The sequence below is a fragment of the Montipora foliosa genome, chromosome 13 (genome assembly GCF_036669935.1).
Source record: "Montipora foliosa isolate CH-2021 chromosome 13, ASM3666993v2, whole genome shotgun sequence".
NCBI lineage: Eukaryota > Metazoa > Cnidaria > Anthozoa > Scleractinia > Acroporidae > Montipora > Montipora foliosa.
Window position 1 is genome coordinate 11,791,380 of NC_090881.1, and position 23,002 is coordinate 11,814,381.

At 38.9% G+C, this 23,002-nt stretch overlaps 1 pseudogene; it reads right to left on the reverse strand.

Annotated features, from left to right (window-relative positions):
• Window positions 1-18,395, reverse strand: part of LOC137983996 (uncharacterized) — a 133,969-nt pseudogene extending 115,574 nt beyond the window's left edge.
• Between the last annotated feature and the right edge of the window lie 4,607 nt (window positions 18,396-23,002).

Consider the following 23,002-nt stretch of genomic DNA (forward strand, 5'->3'; position numbering starts at 1 on the left):
AATGCTTGGTTAGCACTTAATGAATCTCCTATAAATACGTACAGAGACGTCGTGCATCAAGTTATTTGGAATAATAAATACATAATTGTTCAAAAGCTATCAACCTTTGAAAAAAAATTGTATTTTAAAGGAATTATTACGGTCGGTGACCTCCTGTCTGATGCGGGAGTCTTTTTAAAGAGTGCAAATGTGTTAAATGCATTAGAGCGTTTTAAATTAATGGGTATTGTCGATGCAATCCCTCGTGAATGGAGGCAGATCATTAGACAAAGTGCACAACATCTCCCGCCCTTACACATCGGTGACACAATTTATTTAAAGTTGGAAAACTCTCAGGTAGCCTCGTTAAAGGTCTCATCCAAATTGCTTTACACTGCTTTTAAAAGCTCCTCCCACAGCTCAAAAGAAAGTTCTGGAGAAGTTTCCCCAGCTTCAAATTGATTAGAGCAAAATATACTCCTTACCGTTTATAGTTACAATTCGTGAATTCCAATATAAGATATTGAATAATATAGTCTTTACAAATTAAAAGATGTTTAGGTTAAAAATGATTGATTCGCCTTTATGTACATTTTGCAAACGAGAAATTGAACCTATTGAACATCTATTTTTTTACTGCAATGTGAGGAGGACTTTTTGGGAAGCTTTTTGTTCTTGGCTTAGTAATTGTAACATTAACATACAATCCTTCAAAATAATAGAAATTTTGTTTGGAATATTCAATATAGGAGACGACTTTATTATATTAAACCATCTGATATTGACAGCTAAATTGTATATTTATAGATGTAAGTTAAATAGTGTACATCCGATTTTACGAGTTTATAAGGCCAAGATTAAAGCTGTATACCAAGTAGAGAAAAAGATCGCAAGTAAGCGGAACAAACTAACTAAACTTACCAAGAAATGGGAAAAGCTTTTGGCATATGCATATGTAGGCTTGTAGTGTGGGTGTTCTCCATGTGTCCCTCTTATGACTTTTTATTATTATTATTATTATTAGTCTTTGATAATAATGATGATGATGATAATTGTTATTATTATTATTATTTATTTATTTATTTTTTACTATTGTTGTTCAAATTATTGTAAGAGTGTAAGTGTAGTAGTGTTATCTTGTAATTGTTATTTACTGAGTTGTAATTAGTAGTCTATTTTGTTTTGATATTGTAATTAATAGTGTGATTTGTATTTTAGAAATTCATAATCGTTGTATGTGTTTAGGTGTAACAAAATAATAAAAAGTTTTAAATTCCAAAAAAAAAAAAAAAAGGCTATCTTGCTTAGTAGTTAGTAGGTTGACTGCTAATGACTGATGAGCTATTTCATTCTGCTAGAACCATATGACCTCGAAGCTTGTAACTTACAACTCTTTTCATTGGAACAAAGCTGGGGATTTTAGGACACCAATTCTGTGCCCAAACATGGACAAAAATGAGATCGAAGCAGCAGGTGCAGGAAAATGCACGAGCTACGTTACATTCAAATAAGGAAATTTTTAAACTGAAAAAAAAAACCAGCTCTGAACCAAAGTTAAACGCTTTAAGGTTATGAGCTTCTGATTCTACGCAATAAAAATGCAAAAGCAGTCTTGCAAAAAAAGAGCAAGAAGTGTCAAAAACACCCAGTTGATCGTTTGGCTCAGTTAGTTGTGCATCGGACTTCCACACAGAAGGCTGTGTGGTTAACTCTGGCTGGACCAGCACTCAGGGTCATTAAACAACTAAGGGGGAATTTCTATCTAAGCAAGTAGCGTTGCGTGACTCAACACAGAGGCAATACTTTACGCGTCCTTTCAAGATAATACATAAGAGTATTCAACTCCTCCGGATTTGACAGGTCAACAACTTAAAACATTCTTTCCGCAATTTTAGTGAAAATTGCTTTTTACAGCATTGAGTATTCTCCTTCCCACAATTTTCTGTTGCACTAGCTGAAGTGAAGCTCAGTGATAATAGCAACATGAATTTGAAATTGGAAACAAGCTGTGAAAAATGAAATTCAGATATTAGGAGACTCGGCACCAAATTTGACATCAATCTTTTCACCCCTAAGAGAAAGGATGCTGAGCCCATTAATTTGGTGTGTAGATCATCTGTGAGTCAGGCTTATTTCACATTTGACTGTGTTTACAGTACATTTGTACACCTGATCAAAATTTCAATTTCACAGTATTGGGTGGGTTCATAATTTTTATGGGTGAGGCTAGGGGCGTGAAAGGAGGTAGCAGAGGTCAAGCTGAATGCAAAATATCAATTTTATAGCCCTGGCTTCTTACCACGAGCAAGTCCGATAATCTTGCTTCGAAGCGCATCACCTTGTTTGGTCCAGCTGTATTTCTTGTCATATAGTATGCGCATATTTTCAGCTTCATCAAGACGGCACTGCCTGTCTTTATCCCATATGATGCTCTTGATGGCCGCAGCCCACACATCTGGATTATCTGAGTCAATCACGAATGATGAAGACGGTTTAACTTTGCATAGGGCTTCCCCAAACCCAGAATTCTTGCTAATAAGAACTGGAAGACCAGCTGACAAGCCTTCAAGCCCAGTCAATCCAAAACCATTGGTTCTAGAAGGCATGAGCATAAGGTCTACTACACAAAATAACTTCTTTAAACTTTCTCGCCTTTGGTCATAACTTCGAAGTCTCAAGCGATTAGCTGGTAGACCGCACTGCATGAAATACTCCTTTATCTCTTGATATTTTCCAGATGGTGCTCCAACGAAGACAAGCGAAGTGTCAACAAGCGAAGCAATGGCCTTTCCTGCAATGTCAAATCCCTTTAGTTTGAAATCTTCGACATCGCCACGGCAAAACACCAAAACACTGCGACGATTTCCTTCTCCAGGGACTTGCTCAACACTAAGAAATTCTTCAAAAATACCTGGTGTTAAGTCAAAAATAGTCTGATATTTGCAAAATCGAAGGTATGAGCGAAAGGCCTCTGCCAGCTTAGGTCCTATTGCAACAACAAAGTCAGCCTTTTCGCAAAGCTTCACCTCATCATTATGCTTTTCTTCGCCCCTGGAAATCGGATCTGCGTAACATTTAAACATTCCCATCTCCTCTGGGTCTGTATGCACCACTTGCACCCATTTACACTGACGCGATCTTCTTATGGCCTGTACCTGACGTCCTAGTTTTACTCCGTGACCAACAACCACCTCAATTTGTAGATCATCTGGTGGGAAGCTAAGCAATTCCAGCTCATCATAACCAACCATCTGTGGTGCTTCAACAATGCTAATGTTGTGCATAAGGGCTTCTGTCTTGTCCTTCTCAGTGCATTGTGGCACAAAAAATGAGATTTCTACATCTGAGGATTTGGCCAAATGAATGGCTAAATTTCTGTTTAGGGTGGAAAGACCACCCTTGCTGGATCCCCATTCGGAAGCTAAAATCGTGACTTTAACTTTACCAGATTTGTCTGTGACATATTTGTTTTGCGATTCTTGAAAAGCAGATGCCATAGCAAGACCTCAATCCACAGTGCGAAATGCCTAGGAATGAACAACATAGTATGTAGTTTTTTTTTTTTTTTTTTTTTTGTACAGTAACTCTCTAATAGTCTTCTTCAAAAACTATAAAAAATCGAAAAAGTCGCATTTCAATGAAACCACGCAAATTTACAGGTTAACCCTTTAACTCTTAGTGGCCACTTACAGACTTTACTCCTCAGAAGCACTGAGGACACTGGTCAATGTGTCCGCAACTGCGAAAGGCCAAGCAAATTGGGAATTTTAGCTGTTACTTTTGTTTCAAAAAAATGAATTGTGTTAAGGACTGCGTGAAATTGTGGAAAAAACTGCCTTGTAAACTCATTGAAACTGAGTTACTGGTGGCTTAACCTGTTGACTGAAACGAAATAAAATGACAGAAAATGCAAGTGAAGAAAAGATGGATTGTTTATCAGAAATTATTCCTTGTACCTGGCATCATTCCCAATTATCGCAATTTTTATTCACTGAGGCAGATTTCAACGTCTCTGCAAGCAGTTGGTTTCTCCTACGCTTCTTGAGAGAGAAACCACCGCGAGCAACCGTTAGCTTGTTTGAGTGAGCTGCATTCCAGCGCCAAAAACGAATAAATTAAATTTTAACCGGTAAAATGAATTAGCAAACTTGTTTTGGCGCAGGGTAGATTTCAACAAAACCTATTGACTAGAATTTAGTAATTTAATTGCATAGTTCAAAATATATCTTTTGTTTGGTCTTAGCATTCATTTAATTTTCTGAGCAAGAAACCTGCAAACGTTTAAGCGGCCCAGATGTGTTTGTGGATGTAAGGATTATTTTGAATGGCTTTGTGCAGTTAGTACGACCTCCCAGAAGGTTTGTGTTAATTTAAATAAAGGATGATAAAAAGAGTAATACTGGTACTGTGCAAGTGAAGTCAAGTTGAATTGTTTCAGAATTGGTTAGGATTACCCTCTCACCTCCACAGAGACTATAGCTGCCATGCCCTTCTTGTTTTTCTCTCCGTGGGTCGAGCCTCCTAGTATAAACAGCGAAGGAGAGCGATTGTTATACTCAAAATGGTTGATGAGGTTTAAAAGAAACTAGACGATCCAAGAGCGTCAACTGGGCTACCTGTGGCACGTGTTACACAACAAAAGAGAATGTACTGAGCTGGGTGGTATTGAACTGCAGCGTTCCAGTAATTTTCTTTAAGTGGGAGGGGGTGATGTAGACCATTTGAGGGGTCAGCCAGACGTCATGCCAGCAATGGCCCTTCGGGTCACACGTTCACACGTTGAATTACTTTGTAACGTGGTGTCCCGTTTTGAGGTCTTTTACTTTTTTAGTCTTTGGTAATAAAATCAGTTCAAAGATAACAAAACAGGCTCTGGAGTGAAACTCACTCATTTTTTCTTTAAAGGGGCTATGTCTCTTAAAGTGATATAATTCCATGATTGGGGGTGCATGGATGGCGCAGTGATGAGAGCTCGATTCCCAGACTCAGCGTCATAAGTGGGTTGAATTTGTTGGTCCTCTCCTCTCCTGAAAATTCGTGTTAATTGTTCATTTCACATTTGTGTTAATTGTTAATTTCAGTTTACAGAGTCCCCAATTAGTGCTCCAGCGCCAGAACGACTAGGCACTTCATAAGTTGCTTTCCCTTGCTTTTTTTTCCCAAAATGGCCAAAAAGTAGAATGAAACATTGCAATAATCACTCAAAATTGTTAAACAACGCAAAAGTAATTCTGCAAAAGGAAAGAGAAGCTTGGATGGACATAAATGTACAAGATTGAAACGGATTACGTTTGTGATATAACGATAATTTTATTGGTAAGGGAACTCCACATTATCACTTTTTAGTTTAAAACTCGTGATTAACTAGATTTTCGCGAAACACCCTAAAAGAAGGTGACACAGCTCCTTCACGTGAAATAGTCTGCATGAAAACTAACTGCAAATTACTCTGACGGACGTTTTCCTGCATGTCATACATGTCTAAAGTTGCACTAAGCAAACGCTTATGGCACACACTAAGGAAGGATTGAACATATTTTTTTCCGCTTCATAATTTCTCTTCTTTTCAGTCTAAACTGATGACAGGTCAAGTTTTTTCTTCGTTTACGCTTGCACCAAATGGTATCACAAAGGACGGGAGTTACGGTATAGCACTTTTATTTCGTGGGATTTAATTTTTGCGGGTTTTGCCGATGTACTTGATCCGCAAAAATAATTTCCAGCAGAAAAAACACCAGAAAAATTAAATACCGTAAAAAGGTATCCCCGTTGATATAATTAGAAATTGCTTTTAATCCCCATCTAGTGGGGTCAAAAAGATCGTTTATTATCACATTTGCATTGAGAAAAAGCAATTGGAATTAACAATTAACACAAATCAAGTCAAATTTTGGTTTTGAGGAGAGGGGAAACCGGAGCACCCGGAGGAAACCTCTCAGTGCTAAGTAGAGAACCAAGAAACTCAACCCCATATGACGCTGAGTCTGGGAATCGAACCCGTGCCACATTGGTGGGAGACGAGTGCTCTCACCACTGCGCCATCCCTGCACCCCTTTGAGACGAGTCTAAAGCAGTCAATCAAAAGGTCACGTAAACTATTTTCTTAGGCCTCCAGGATGCCATATACTTTCCACCCGTTCTCGATGATCGAGGGTTTTTTTACCAAAAAAAAAAGTCCCGCAAAATTTTCATGCTACACGGTAAAAGCAAAAGGGAGGCCAAAAGACAGATGAAGAAAAAATAATATAGCTTTTATATAAAACTCTTAATTTCGAATTCGAATTCTCAGCGAAATATTAATGACAATCGATCATAAAAGCACTAAAATTCGTGGACAGGGGCACGATGTTCTGTCAGAAGGAGGCAATCAAGTGCTAGGCAACCACAAAGGTGCACGTGATCACCTTGTGACAAGGTTCTTGTTTACAATGAATGAGGAATGTTAATCATTCCTCGCCTTTAGAGTTAACAACGTACTTTTTAGACAAGAAACTAATTTCATCTGTCGGGTCGGGAAGCCTTCTCTTATCTGGAACAATGTTGATCAATCCCTTCACTGAAGAACCACTTCTTTCAATAATGAAGCAAAAATGGACAACAAGCTTTCTTTCAAATAACTCTTGACTAACTAATTTCAAGTTGCTTTTTACCAGAAGACTGTGCAGAGATGAGTACAAATAAAGAAAATTATAAATAGCCAGAAAATTGTTGATTCCGTCTCTGGTATCCAACTCGAAAAAGTTACCAGAGAATTTGCCGTTTGGTTTCAGTGTTGTACATAACATCACAGTTAAATAGAATATTAACGAGAACTCGACGAAGAGGTAAATCAGCGACTAAATGTTACACGTGTTCTGTGGAAGGCTCCTGTAGGGGCAAGACCACTGACACACGGACGGAGCGACCCTACCTAATGTATACAATTAGACAATAAACCAAGCTCGACATTAATTGGCGGCGAAGATAAATTAAAGAGGAGAGAATGGCAGTGAACATTGGCTTCAAACAGTTCCCAAGAATTGCCTAAGCAACGGATGGTTGGAAAAAAAAGGTGTGCCCTTGGAGACATATAAACAAGTTTGGGCCAAATTCACAATAGTAGCGTTGATGAGCGTTGATAGTAGCGTTGATGAGCGAGAGGCGTTAGACCGCTTCATTCTTGATTACATTGATTATTGCACGGTAATGGGATGGTTTGTTCCCAAAGCTGGCTGCCAATATAACACTAACAGCGAAGATGGAAAGGATCAGTGGAAAAAGCCGGATTTATGCATGTCTACCCTGCGTGCCAGGCTTCAAACGAGGATAAAGAGGTTACCTCTCAAACACAACTAATAAGACACTTGGTTTGTCTGTCGAGGATAGAGCTAACCAAGAAAAAGTTCTTCAAGTCCTCATCAAGAGATTTGGACGCAGTGTAAGTCTTCAAGCCGCGCGAACAAGGATGGTTGAAGCTGAAGGAAGGTCCATTAGTGCCTGGGAAGCGAGCCAAGTATTATGAATATGGGGATTTTGAAGATCAAGCATGTCGTGATAGGTTCATTGCTGGTTTAGTAGATGGAACTTTACGAGGAAAGTTGAACACTAACGGCCATCGAAACAAGGAGGGAGTCATTGTGGCAATTCGTATTGTTGTGGAAATTGCTAAGAACTGAATCCTCTACAGATGCAAAAAGACTGATACCCAAGACATTCACTCTGTGAAAACTGTTTCTGTGCAGAAAGGGAAAAAATTTCTTCAAGTTTTCAGTTGCTAAGACTAGGAGTTATTTTGTATGGAAGACACTCCAATTGGATACCGCGTCGACAACTAATACTCTGGCATTGGATGACTTCTGGAGCATGTGTCCAGCAGGTTTTACTGTAAATTGTCTTATCAGGTCATCTCATGCTACTCTGCACACCTATGGAAGAGGTTTCTTCAGGCCTGTGGGGCAGACAGGGTTGGTTTGTGAAACCCAAAGAAAGTATTACCCTCCGAAAGACTTAAACCACTTAGCGAACTGCACGTAGGCCTGCATCGAATGCAAAAAGAGAGCAATTTTAATTGTTCTCTTTTTGCGTTATTTTTACGTTCACATACTACAAGACTAAATTATGAACAACGAGAAAACGAAGGGTGTATATTACGTTACAAAAAAATGTGCAAGAACTTTGAAAAACTGAAACAAAAAAAAAAACAAGCTAATTTAGGCAGGACAAACAAACACTAACAGAAACAGAATACAGAAAACATACTAAGATCCGCTCACAGACATGGTAAGTAAAATGTGATTACATCTATGAAGCTTCCTTAATATTTAAGGATTCTGCAAAGTTCACTTCACTTCCTATATTTAACTTTCATTACCTTCGATTATCGCTTCAAGAAGGTCATGTTGGGTCATGATGCAAATCTATTTATCGTTTTTGTAAGCAATATTAAACTGTTATGTAACTACCAAAGAGAACTGCAACGAAATAGGTCTTGTGCTCTTTTCTAATGTGATGAAGAAATCGTGAATCATTCATGCTAAGAAATCGACGTGGAAAGGAACAATACAACAGCAATTTGACTCAAATATCTGTTTAACATCAGTCAATTATTACCGAGAAAATACTAGATCTCAAACTTCATATTTATTGTTCAGAGAAAGGCATTGTTAGTTGAAAGCAATTCCTTTGCATTCTAAATACAGCTTTGTAATTATTTCTTGATGGTCGTGCGAATTAAGGACTGATTGCTTAATTTATGAATTCAATGGATAGTTTCCAGAGTCGGGTTTTCTTTTAAGCACGGCGAAAAAGCACGAGTTCACATATATTTTACTTTAATTGCTAACGAGCAAGCCGACCGAAGACGCAAGGCTCGCGAGGCGGGGCCTAATGCCACACTAATTATTGCTGCAGGACGAAAAATTCTCGATCGTGCCGTTAAAAGGGTAACGGAAGGTGTAGATTCCCTGGAGATTTTAGTAGGGAGCAATGAAAGCTCGTGTTTTGATGTGTGATGCCATTAGACAAACTTACATGAAGCGCGCCACTATTGATGATATTGTGTTCGGATAGTGAGTATTGTGTACACTTGCTTTGAGTGTTCTTAATTTTTTTTTCAACCAGCGAGTTCTATATTGAGAGAACGAGCTGAAAAGTAAACCGGCGTACGTGTTCTTATCGGCCGCTGTAGTCAATTTCGGCCTTCGGCTCGCGAGTAGAGAAGTTTGTTTTTTGTTTTGTTACTATTGAGTTGTGAACAGTTTAAGTTAATTTCCAAAGGAAAAATGTTGTCTTTAAAATAAACAATTCAACGATCAATTTGACTTGTAATTCATGGCTGTATCTTGCAAAATAAAATTCTACAAGTGAAATAACTTTCATGTGCGAGAGAGTTTGATTTTTATTACATGTTTCAAACTGAAAACGCTTTGGTGATTTTTTTTTCTTTTACATGGCACTGATTTCATTCAAATTAATTATTGTATATTCCTGTTAATATTACTGCTGCTCAAAAATTACAGCATTGTTGTTGGAGATACCAATGTATTATTGATAACTAGATTAGATGAGTTGCAGTACTCTCGAATGAAAAAATGCAACTACTGTTGGGTATTTTGGAACCCTGATACAAATCTGGAAACTATGTATTATATTGACTGTCTCGTTGGCACTTAGCGATAGCTATTTGTAGTTTATATGTAGCATCCAAACGTGTAATGTGTTCTCACGAATGACAGTCTTAACCCAACAAACACATCCCATACTTGGTTTAGCGTTCACTACTCTCGGTTTTAAATTTTCATTTTTCGAGGTAGAAAGTTTAGTCGGTTTCCACATTGATCAAGAGGGATTGAACAAGATGTGTTCCTGAAACAACAAGAAATTCAACATGAAGATTATTTCATAGCAATGTTTGAATATCGATTGCTTTAAGGAGGAGTAACGTAAGTAGCCTGCAATGGACAAAACGCGTCTCTGCTGTTATTGGAGTTACACGTGAAACGGTAAACGATTCTTTGTGATTTGTACGGTATTAACGAACGCTTTTCATTCAACTAATGTATTCCTATTTTTCACGTTGCCATGTTACCAACCAATAGCGTAGCTCCTACTTTACTAAAAAAATGCACATTACCCACAATTCCTCGATTCGCTCTGACGAAGGACTAACGCTCAAAAGGTCAGCTTTAAATTCTCTGTACGGTGGCCAAGTTACATTATCAACTCAGTTGATAAACCAAATTTTTGTATACTACTCCCACACCCATGCAGCACCACAGTTTTTAGAAACTACCCCCTTCAGTCATTTGTTGTTCAACCGCTGCGACCACTAACCGTGTGCTCTAGTATTTTTAAATTCACAGATTTCTAACAGGAGACCCAAGACGACGATGCCAAGCTTAAAGAAACGCAACAAGGAGCTACCCCAGGAAATCGTAAGTTATCTTTTTCCTTTTCCCGAGCTTAGCAGCAACTTAGCTTTCCGTTTAGCCATTCTCAGTTTCGCGAAAACTAGATTTTGTAGTTACATCAATTTCATCGACCGCTGCCTCCATTCTAAAGTCATTCACAAAGGTTTTCGCTCAATCTTCCATGATTCTACATTCTCTCATTGGAATCAATATCTTCACCAAATTCGATTCGAGCAAAATTCTTTTTCACGTAATATTATGAGGATCACAATTAGAGCTATGTGCCAAAAACGAAACGTACTTGACAAACAAATTCTTCAGTGCCGCACCGAACTTTCCAAAATCTGTCCAGTAGTTTTATTACAATCGATTCGCGCTAAAATCCGTGAACTGTTTGTCTGGACTGTTTGACTATTTACACCAAACCAAGGCTTTAAAACTTCAACAATTAATAGGTCCGCAGATTACCAACGACACTACATTGCATATCCATAATACCGTACTTACAATTCCAGAAGATCTTCCGCTTACTGACTCAGAGAAATCTGTCCTACGTAAGGGCCTTAATTTTGTCCCTATTACCAAACGCACCAACGTATTTTCTATTAAGCAAGATGTTGAAAAATTCTTTCGCCGCGTTCAGTTAAAAGCCTTTTTCGTGACAAAGAGGATGATTCGGACACTTCCAACAAAGACATTTTTGAAACACTTCAAGTTCGCAAATCTAAATGAACTCCACCAGAGGGACAATTTGCCTCTTAAATTTGCGGCGCTTAAAAATCTTAGTAAACGCAATGACAGTTGTCAAATCAGCTGACAAAGGCGGCGTGGTAGTTGTCTGGCGGTCCGACCTTTACTAAAAAAAAGCTTTTCGGCAACTTTATGACACCTTGTTTTATGCCAAAATCCAGAAAGATCTCACCTCCACAAATCAAAAACTTGTCAAAAACACCATTCAGAATCTTATAGTTAATCAAGAATTACCAAACAATGCAACTAATCTCATCATCAACACCCCTAGCACTTCGTGCATTTACTTGTATTCTCTATACACTTCTCCACTGGGTGTCATCGCCAAGAATCATCAAATGAATTTCCATCCCTATGCCGATGACAGGCAGCTGTACATATCGTTTAAAACATGCTGTACAAATGACATGGAACTGAGCAAGACCAGGATGGAGGGCCTGTGTTCGTGATATTGACCTTTGGATGGTACAAAATCGACTCAACCTAGACCATGCAAGAAAAAACGGAGGTGCTGGTAATTTCATCTCGTTATCGTCCAAGACCAAACATTCATGATTTGACAATTGTTGATGAGGTGGTTGACTGTTCCTCAACAGCAAAGGACATTGGTGTCACACTTGATGAATCTCTGTCCATGGCCCCGCACGTAACAGCAGTGTGTAAATCTGCATTTTTTCACTTACGCTCTATATCCAACATAAGAAAGTTTCCTAACATGGAAACTACGAAATCTCTGGTACATGCTTTCATTACATCAAAGGTCGACTACTGTAACTCGTTGAAGTATGGTGCTCCTAAATATTTATTGCTGCGGCTCCAACGAGTATTAAACTGCGCTGCAAGAATAGTGTTTAAATCCAACAAATATGATCACATAACACCTCTCCTTAAGGTACTCCATTGGCTACCTATTGAACAGCGGATTAAATTTAAAATTCTCGTAATCATATTTAAAGCACTCAACAAACTAGCTCCAAATTATATAACTGACCTTCTTATACCCTATAAACCTTCAAGATCACTGCGCTCATCAACCAAAAATCTTTTAACTAAACCTGTGTTCAATCTTAAGTCAAATAGTGGTCGGTCTTTTGTGTTGAATGCAGCAGTACTTTGGAACGACCTTCCACAGTCAATAAAAGATTCCCAATCGGTGGAAACTTTTAAACAGAAACTTAAGAGTCATTTATTTTTACAGGCTTATAGCGGACAATGATTTTTACTGAGTCTGATTTTAAGTTGAATATTTTATTTTATTTTTTTCAAGACAAAGTAGTACCATGGTGGTATTTTACTTTTTACTTATGATACTCTATTTTTTATAGTTATAACGGGTAGGTAATGGTAATAATGATAGTAATTTAATATTTTTAACGATTATATTGTATATAATATTACACGCACTAAAAAAATTCCGCGATTTCAACTTATTTTCACCATGGACATTACATCTCTATACACAGTCATTCCCAATAGAGAAGGTCTTCAAGCACTTAAACTCTTTTTCGATCAACGCACTGTCAAAGAACCAAACTCGGAAACGCCCCTCCGCCTTGCCGAACTAGTTTTAACGCTTAACTGTTTTTCATTTGCCGGCAACTATTACAAACAAATTAACGGTGTAGCGATGGGCACAAGAATGGGACCTAGCTATGCCAATTTTGTAAATTAGTACAACGGCCCCCAACCTGAACTCTACGGCCGCTACATCAACCACTGCATCGGCGCAAAGAAGAACTCGATGAATTTATAACCTCCGTCAATTCTTTTCATCCAACTCTTAAATATACCTGGGAAATTTCGGAAACTTCATTGACTTTCCTAGATATCAAAGTTTCTATTAGTGGCAACGTGCTATGTACCAGTGTGCACTACAAACCTACAAATTCTCACAGGTACTTGTTGTATTCATCGTCACATCCATCACATGCCAAGAATTCCATTCCTTGTTCTCAACTTCGACGTCTATGTAGTGATGACTCCGATTTTTCCAGCAAATCAGAGGAGATGTGCCAGTTTTTCGAAAAACGTGGCTATTCTGTCTCTGTCGTCAAAGCGGGCAATCATCGCGCCCAACAATTTGATCGACAGTCAGCACTACAAACGTCACAAAAAGATAAGAATGACAGAATACCATTTACCCTCACTTTCCATCCTCATAATCACACAGTCAAAAGTATCATTCTTAATAATTTTAAATTACTCCAAAATGATCCTGAGACTGGTAGAATGTTTTCGCAACCTCCCCTTATTTCATTCAAACGCGACAAAAACGTAAGCAACTTTTTAGTTAAAAGCTCGCTCAAAACTAACGAGCAACCCGGCACTTTCAAATGTGTGCGCTCACGATGCAAAACTTGTCTTTTCATTCTTAACACTAGCAAGATATCGGGACCCAAGCGATCTGTTAAGATCACGGATCGTTTCACATGTGCCTCCGCAAATGTCATTTATTGCATAACCTGTACGTTATGCAATATGTTATACATTGGCGAGACAGGTAGACGACTAGGTAAACATCTTCGCGATGTTGAGAAGAATGACAAGGATGCATCTAAGCCAGTCGCTCGTCATTTTAATCTCCCTAACCACTCTATAAGACACATGGCTATCTGCGGCCTTTCCCTAAACCTAGGGACGACGGAAAGCCGTAAGAATCTGGAACAAAAATTCATCTTTCAAATCGGCACCCTTAATCCTCACGGTATTAACGAACGCTTTTCATTCAAATAATGTATTCCTATTTTTCACGTTGCCATGCTACCACCAATAGCAGAGCTCCTACTCTACTATAAAAACTACACATGACCCACAATTCCTCGATTCGCTCTGACGAAGGGATAACGCTCGAAACGTCAGCTTTTAGAATCGCTGTACGGTGGCCAATTTACATTATCAACTCCGTTGATAAACCAAATTTTTGTATACTACTTCCCCACCGACACAGCACCAGTTTCTTTAGAAACTACCCCCTTTATTTACAAATGCAGCTGAGAAGTTGAACCAGGTCCTATGAGGAGCAAATTCAACTAGTGGTCAGACCGTGTCTTAAACCCGGGATCCCCGGATCTCAAAGGAAGCGTCCTAACCACTGGGCCACACTGCCCACATGCCGACATCTATATTTCGCGATTTTGATGTCACATATTTTGCGACACTCATATTTCGCGATTTTTAATACACAATTTACATTTCACTGGCAATAATACACTGGCGGTAATAAATGGTTTTTACTTGACGTCAAATGCAGCAACCATGTTGGTGCACACAACTATAGAGAAAAAAGTCTTTTGGGAATTTGACTCTATTATAATGCAAAACATGAACCATAATTTGCTATTGTTTTGTGCACCAAAATAGCCGTCTCATCACGTGATTGAAAACCATCTATACTTCCCTTTCAGTTAACACACCCTTTACTCCCGCCTTCTCCCATCTATTTGAGGAGACAGTATGGCCCAGTGGTTAAGGCGGTTGCCTCGAGATTCTGAGATACCGGATTCAAGACCCGCTCTGACCACTCGTCGAATTTGTTCCCGATCGTCCCTAGTTCAACTTCCCAGCTGCACTTGTAAATAGCCGACTGGTTTGCCTCCGGCCAGTTGGGATTCTTAACTCTGTTGTCGTTTCGTTAACTGTGTTTCATTGACCCTGAAAAGCCCTTATGGGGAGCAGTCAATTAAGTATGTATGTATGTATGTATTTATGTATGTATGTATGTATGTATGTATGTATGTATGTATGTATGTATGTATGTATGTATGTATGTATGTATGTATGTATGTATGTATGTATGTATGTATGTATGTATGTATGTATGTATGTATGTATGTATGTATGTTTCCTTCAAGACGTGAACCCTCCCCTGTGCGCTGGTGAAAAATTATTCCCTATTTTCGCAAATCCCAGAATACAGTTCATTTTGGGAGGCTATTTGCATCAAAAAAATGGATATCCAGTTCACTAAAGCATGATACAGTCCCAAAAGTAAATAACTTATATTGTTTTTATGTAAATAGCCTCCCCCCCCCCCGGGGCCCCCCCCCCCCCCCCCCCAAAAAAAAAAAAAAAAAAAAAAAAAAAAAACCTATGGAATGGGAAAATAGTCTATACTATGGCATGTACTGGTTCCAAATTCGATAGCTTAAGGTCGCCATTCATAAACAAAGGGGTTTGGAAATTCCATTGGAGGCGACAGTTATAATGGATACTTTGAGACGCTTAAGTAGCTAGTGGAACAGCATTACAATCACAGGGAGCTAGTTAATGGAAAGTTTGAAGACTGGGCAAAAGAAGTGCCGCCTGGAAAGGAGACAAAAAGTAGCAGTAATGAGGATGACCAAGGAATTGCCTCACAATCGAATACTAAAAAATGTGATTTTTTAAACTTTTCAGTGGTAATAAGTCCTTCTTTCTTGGTTATTGACATTATGTTAAGGCCCGTGCAAACGCTCGCAACAACACGCAACATTGTTGGGCCCAACAATGTTGTCTCTTGTTGCGCGATGTTAGCCGATGTGTGCAAACGCTCGCAACAAGTCACAACATGTTGGGTCTTTAGATGAGAATACAAAGGACTCTGCGACGTTTTCCATCTCCGACGCCATGTTGATTTCTTGTTCGCATGCATTTTTGTGGATACGTGGCATGTAGTGCGCGTGCGCTGGCGCAACATTGTTGGATGTGCTGTGCAAACGAACGCAACATTGTTGGACCACGCTTCGATGACCGCGAAACAATAGAAATGTTGGCACTCGTTGTCTCTGAAGTTTGACCAGTTTCAAACGTCATCCAAAGATTTCCAACAAGTCGCAATAACACACAACATGGTGTGCAAACGCTCTTAACATGTTGGGCCCAACAATGTTGCGAGCGTTTACACGGGCCTTTAGTCACTTAATTTTCGCGTCATGTTATGTTCGCGACACTTAATGTACGTGTCAATTTAATTTCGCGAAATTAACCTGTCGCGAGAATATCATGTAATAAGGAATATGCCTTACTGAGTTCAAACAGACTTCAAAGCCATTCTTCCAAAACTTTAAATCACTTCAGTGATCAACTCTGTTAATATACCCACTACTTTTAGTCTGGGTGGGAAAAGCCACGAGATAAATTGGGAAAACAGGAAGCCATAATTTTCTTTCCCACTCGTCAAGCCTAATGTGAGTTAAGTAACTAAAAACTAGTCACTGCTCTGTGGTGTAAAGGCAAAGGTAGATTATAGAGAAAAAAACAAACATGCAATGCTTCGGTTCGCATGACAAGGTTGGTATGACATGCAAGAGAAAAGTTAATTCAGTTTGTTAAGCTCACGAAACATTTGCTCAAACAGTTTTCATGTGAATCACCTAGTCCTTGCCAGCTTCAAGATTATCACACTTCTCAGATCTTCATTATAATTATAGTCAAGTTGTGCAACATATATAAGCTGTAGCGATACTTCTTGTTTACAAACATTGACGTCACATTTCTTTTTGTATTCAAATTTGCCAACCACGGATCAAAAGAAGTCAATTAGGTTCTGGTTGACATATTAATAAAATGACGATCATATGATCACTCAGCAGATTTCGTCCTTTGTTTTGTTCATTGCCTTTATTAAAATGAGTGCATTGTCTTCATTAAAATGAGTGCATGCCTTCATTAAAATGAGTGCATACAGACATATTCATGCTTGCATGCACACTTTTTAATGCGGAACAAGACAGAGGATCAGTTCTCCTGAGTATTATCACATGATCTGTAACGGAAAAACAAAATGTACAAGAGAATAAGGTCTATTGGCGGATTGATCAGTCAACTTGTAATCTTTTATCACACAAAAAAAGGCTTTCTTATAAGAATCGATTTTGCGAAACAATTTTTAAAAAGAAATAGTAATGATAAAAAAAATATATATATAATATGAAGTTTCGGTGTAACATTATCAAATGTAAAGGAAAGAAGAAAAAAGTTCAGAATTGGTGTATTAGAGTAAGCAATTTGGTACGTTGTTTCGAAGATTTTCTCATGTGGTGCATTATTCGAAGCTAATCATTGCTAATTATTGAGTTATCGAGAGTTACTAAAATGTTCATATCACGTTCTTGGAGCACATTCATATTGATCAAAAGCAAATTAAATCATAATCCCAAACGGGCCAACACTTATCAAGCAAAGGAAAGAAAGATTGGAAATACACACAGTCACAAATTCAGTGGCAAGCCATTAGCTGACAAGCAATGTTAAACCGAACAAAACTAACCACCGTCATTCGATTGTTTCACATCGGAGTAAAGAAACTTGTAAGTTCCCTTAAATTGTTTGTATTAATCAACAGAACGACATATTCTGATCATTACTTTCATTCATCTAGCCTTGGACAATCAATACTCACGAGAGCGTTGTCGAGGAGCGTCCACTGTATAGTAATGTCAAAAGACACGATCCTCGGGCTTTTAAACTTGGCGCTGGGATTGGAAAGCTTCATCAATGTAGTTTATAAACTATGCGCATTAATTTTATCCAACACATCCACCTTCTGGGTCCTTTTTATCAGTTACGATCAAAGAGACAGCGAATCGGCTTAGAACATACCCTTACACTTGACCATATTATCCTGAAAATAAAGGGATGACTAGAATATCCCTGCATCGTCATTAAAATCACAGAGAATATTAGACCTCAAATATCCCTTTCCTTGTTAAGCAGACGCATCATTATGCAAATAAGGCGAAGCAATTAGCAGACCACCTTTTTCTCTTGCGGAATACTGTGATGACTGATCGCCTGGTTTCCTAGGTCGACTTCCCTTTGAAACCTCGGTGACAACAGGAACACATGATTTCTGGAGCAGATGTTTATATTTCTATTGATATTGGTGAGAAGTGAAACATCAAAACGAAGTGGAATATATGCCGACAAGTTAATCACATTGTTAACTTCAAAAATCCCATACCTTGTTTCCCGTGCACCTCTCTCGTCAAGCTTTTTTTGAAGAAAGAATTTTAATCCGTACAGACAGCGATCTAGAATTACATAGGATCTGTTCCTGACACAAAAATGAATACCACATAAAGTTCACCTCACAAGTCATTAAAATGTTTGCAGACGGACTGTTTGAAAGGATCATTAAAATGGAACGAAAAGCCTGCAAAGGACAAAACGCATCTCCGCTATTCTTTGGCGCTAAAAAAGTAAACGATGGTTTGTGACTCTTACATAATACCCTATGGTTAGAATACATGCCCTTATAAACAGACTTCAAACCTGAACCTTTCCCAGACCTTAAGTCACTTCCAATACTCTGTTACACCCACAATGAACTTTTGTCAACTTTAATGGTCTGGGAAAAGTCACGAGATCAATTAGGAAAACAGGAAGTTATAATTTTCTTTTCCAGGCGTGACGCGTTATGAGATGCATAACATGGTTCTGCTAAACAGCAGTCGAGCAGTTAAAAAACCTAAAATCTGGTCAATATTATGGTGTATTAAAGACAAACATAGATTAAATAGAGAAATGCTTTCTAACTGTGGTAAATAATGTTCGCGTGCGAAGCGTGGTATCACACGAAAGACGATAAAAAGCCTGGCGAGAACGTAAAAAAAAATTAGTCATTTAATAGGGGACCACTTTCAGTCCGCGTCAGTCAAGGAAAATTCTTCAAAACGTTTTCTTATAGATCATAGTATCCTCACCACGCAGCATCTAAATTATCAGAGTTCCCAGTTTTGGTAGTAAGTGCACTACACACTATGTCACCGGGTTGTAAGGGTGTAAGAGTGTCTGTGGTGCCAATAGGCCCACAGCACGTGCATAAATCGCGAAAATAAACAGGTCTGTTGGAAGCCTGCTAGAGTTTCAACAAAATGAACTCCAAGATCGGCAGGAATTTGTGACGCTGGTGAATAATAAGGCAGCTGCTCTTTCCAAACTGCACCATTATATTCTTCTGAAGAAATCATGATGGCATCTATTAATATCCTGAGATTACGCCATCTATCAAAATGTATATGTGTCACTGACAAACTACAGTAAAATCATTTAAATGGGTAGAAAGAATATGGTGGAACTTCATTGAAATAAAAAAGCGAGACAAACGCACAAAACTGCTCTTTAATTTATATCGGATGCATTGTTCGCGTGTGAGCCGTGTACTACATACACACGTGAACGCATACAATAGGTCACACAAACTAGCTACAGACCTGTTCACTGACGTCTTTAAGACAAAGTAGTTTTGACGGTAAAGCGGGGTTAGGAACTGGACTGTCATAAAAGAAACAATTTCGATTTGCTAGGGGATACATACCTCTTTCTACAAGAACAACAACAAAAAGGAGAATGAATAAAATTCTGCAACCATTTTGAGGGGTCGTATTATGTGCACAACATTTTCATTTCAGTAGGCCTTGATTTCTTTGAGATTACTTCACAAGCTACATCAGAGACTAACTTTCTTTCAATTATTATTATTATTATTATTATTATTATTTTTTACCTGTAAACTCAGTTCTTTATTATTCATCATCCTCAGACTTTAAAGCGTCCAGATTGAGTTCTCGAACCGGAGGCTAACTATTCGGACAGAAGCTCATAAATTATACCTAACTTTGCGTTTTCTCAATAGTCTTTTACCTAACCGCCTTGGAGGTGTTCACGTCATATTTTAACATTTGCTGTCGCAAGTGTTAGACATGTGATTTCACGTGCACATCGTCTGTTCTTACCACGTGACACACCTAGGTAAAAACAGGGCCACGGCCGGGAAACTTTGTGGAGGGCAGTCCATTAATTCATCCTCCCCTTTTCATGATTGGTTTCCTTTCCCTTATAGGGCAAGACCACAGTCACACTATCACATAGACTGAGTCCTTAACATGAACAATAGTCTTGACCAATACCATAACAGAACAATGGCCATATGACACAAGACGACTGAGCTGCTATACCCATCAGTTATAGAACTGAATCCCTCCTTTCAGCTCTTTCAAAAGTTCTATTGCGAAATGTGTTACACAAGAGGGAACAATTCAATTAACTTCAATTTTTATCGGAAACACACCGACTAGGGGAACATTAATATAACTATTTGCCTTATTTGGCTTCCCCATATATGGTTAAGACCATGTGCAAAGAACGCCGCCATTGAGGAATATTAAGAGTTTATTGCTGTGTTTATTAGCTAGTGGTATAATTACATAGGTGATTAATGAAAATTCTTTGCGCTGATTGACTCCACTTGAGGTGACTGTTACGCAATAAACACCTAAGCGTTTTTTTTTTTCAAAATGGCCGCAAGCCGCTTTGTCGACGTGACAAGCAAAGAAATTAATTTCAAATAATGACCTGTGTAATTAGGTTTGTTGCCGTGCGATCTTCAACGAGAACGCAACAAAATAAGAAAAGGGAGTTTAAGAAACCACGATGGCTACGGCGACGAAAACGTCTCTTCAAACTATTAGTTTGAGCTGTCCTAAGTGTTTCACGATGTTTTAAGTACAGTATGAGTAAAGTATGCTATAACCAGACTGGTACGTGCGGATTTCAAGCAAAGAGAGAGAAAGAAAAATTCACTGTTGTTTGTCCATGTTGTCGTCAAAACCTGAAAATTGGTCCATTTACGTTGTTGTTTTGACGAATACTGGACAGAAATTTACAAAAATGCGTGACGCACGTGCAGCACGATCATTTTCCCTCCTTTTAACCAATATTATTACTGCTTTGTGGCGTTGTCGTTGCCGTAAGCGTCGTCGTTTCCTAATATCATTGGTTAAAGGAGGAAAATAATCGTCCTGCGCGTGCGGCATGCATCTTAGCACATATTCGTGCGGTATCCTGCACAACGACGACGTGACATCACCAATTTTGAGGTTTCGACAACAACGCGAGCGTACAATATTTGCATTCTGAAACCGCTCCTACCATTTTATTTTAGGGGTTACTTCACCCACATTGTACGACGTGAAGGACGCTTTCGTCGACGTCGCCGTCGTAGATCTTGAAGTCCGTAGGGAGTTTAAGCAAAGACGATGGCTACGGCTACGACAATTCCTCAAAGCAAGAATAGCGACTTTAAAGATCTACTCCGGCTACGGCGACGGAAACGTCCCTTATAAAATGTAACTGTGCACAATCCTGAATACTTTGCTGTTATTTCATCTCGTTCACTTTGTACAATGTAGGCGTGAAAAGCCTGCTTTCGAGCCAGTGGCCCAACACGCCGGAGCCTATCCCCGGTTTTCGTTGCATGAAGCAACTAGGAGTATTTTTTCTACTCCTCCCTGGGTGGGATGCTAGTCCATCGCAGGGTTACACCCAGCATTGAATTCGCCGGTACTCATTTATACACCTGGGTGGAGAGAGGCACCGTAAGAGTAAAGTGTTTTGACCAAGAACACAACACAATATCCCCAGCTAGGGCCCGAACCCGAATCACTCGCTACGGAGTCAAGCACGCTAACCATGAGGCCACCGCACCTCCCACACAATGTAAACAAATTATCCTAAAATTGAATTTAAACGAGCGCTTTCAGGCTAATAAAAATATAGAATGAAAGATTTGCATTAGTACGTTCACGTTGTCTTTGAAACCTCAAATTTGATGATTATGCAGAGTACAGCAATAAAATGTAAGTTACACATGCAGCACATTTTTTTCCCTCTTAAAATCAATAATACTCTTGTTTGATGGCGTTGTCATTGTGATACTCATTTCTTAAACTCCCTAATATCATTGGTTGAGGAAGGAAAAATAATCGTTCTGTACGTGCAGCAGGAATTTCGGCGCATTTCAAGCAACAGCGTGACATTATCAAATTTTAGGTTTTGCCAACAACGAGAGCATACACCAATAAACATTCGTTTTCTATCTTAAACTTAAATCCGTTCGTATCCATCCAGCTACAGGATCATGAGTTCGCCCGTATTGTACAATATCAACAAGATGGAATGATCCCGAAATACTTGAGATAGCGATAAATTATATTTTAATGGGAATGGTTATGGTGATGAATTTATGGAGAACATTTTCTATTTACATGTATAAAATAATTAGGATAGTACGCGCACTCTCATTGGTTAATACCTGTGTTTAGATGAGAGTATGGAAACACGGCTGTGATATAACACGAACTTTGATTGGTTATGTGTTATCAGACGCAAGTCTTGATTGGCTGGTAGGAAATATGAGCGTGTATCAAGAAAATCTGTTTCAATCAAGAATTTTAAAAAAGCAGCATTTTCCTTCATTTGTCGAATTATCTTGAAGAAATATTTTATAAAAGCAACAGAGGACTTCTTTTCCAGGGGATTTGGGAGAATTCTCGATAGTTATGCAAACCCTCGACTGAGTCTCGAGTTTACATAACTTTCTCGAATTATCCCAACTCCCCCTCGTGTTGATATGAGGCTATGGAAACATGGAAAACGTCCTCTATTGCTTAAATTTAAATGCGCTTTACAAGCAATCGATCCATGGGTGAGATCGGAAGTCAGCATATACAGGCGCTGCTGGTAGCAACTATGATTTTAGTAGCGGTTTCACCCAGCACATGAATGAATGAAATGGGGCCTCACCACAACATCCGAGAGCTCCATGCCCTATGTCTCACTGGGTTGTGAACATTGAAGGGGTTGTGAGACCGGCCTACTGTGTATAGTTCTTATCCGAGAAGACGTGAAAGTCTAGCCATTTGCGGATGTAATTACAACGGCAGAACTTTCTCCAAAGTTAAGACCCTGAGTGTTGATCCGGCCGGAGTCAAAGCCACGACGTCCCGCATGACAACCCTAAAACCAACTATGGCAACCAACATCTCATGTACCAAAAGTGCTTGGGAAGGCATGAGGGTTAGAAGAGCGATTCATTAACTATTTAAGCAATAGAGGACGTTTCCGTG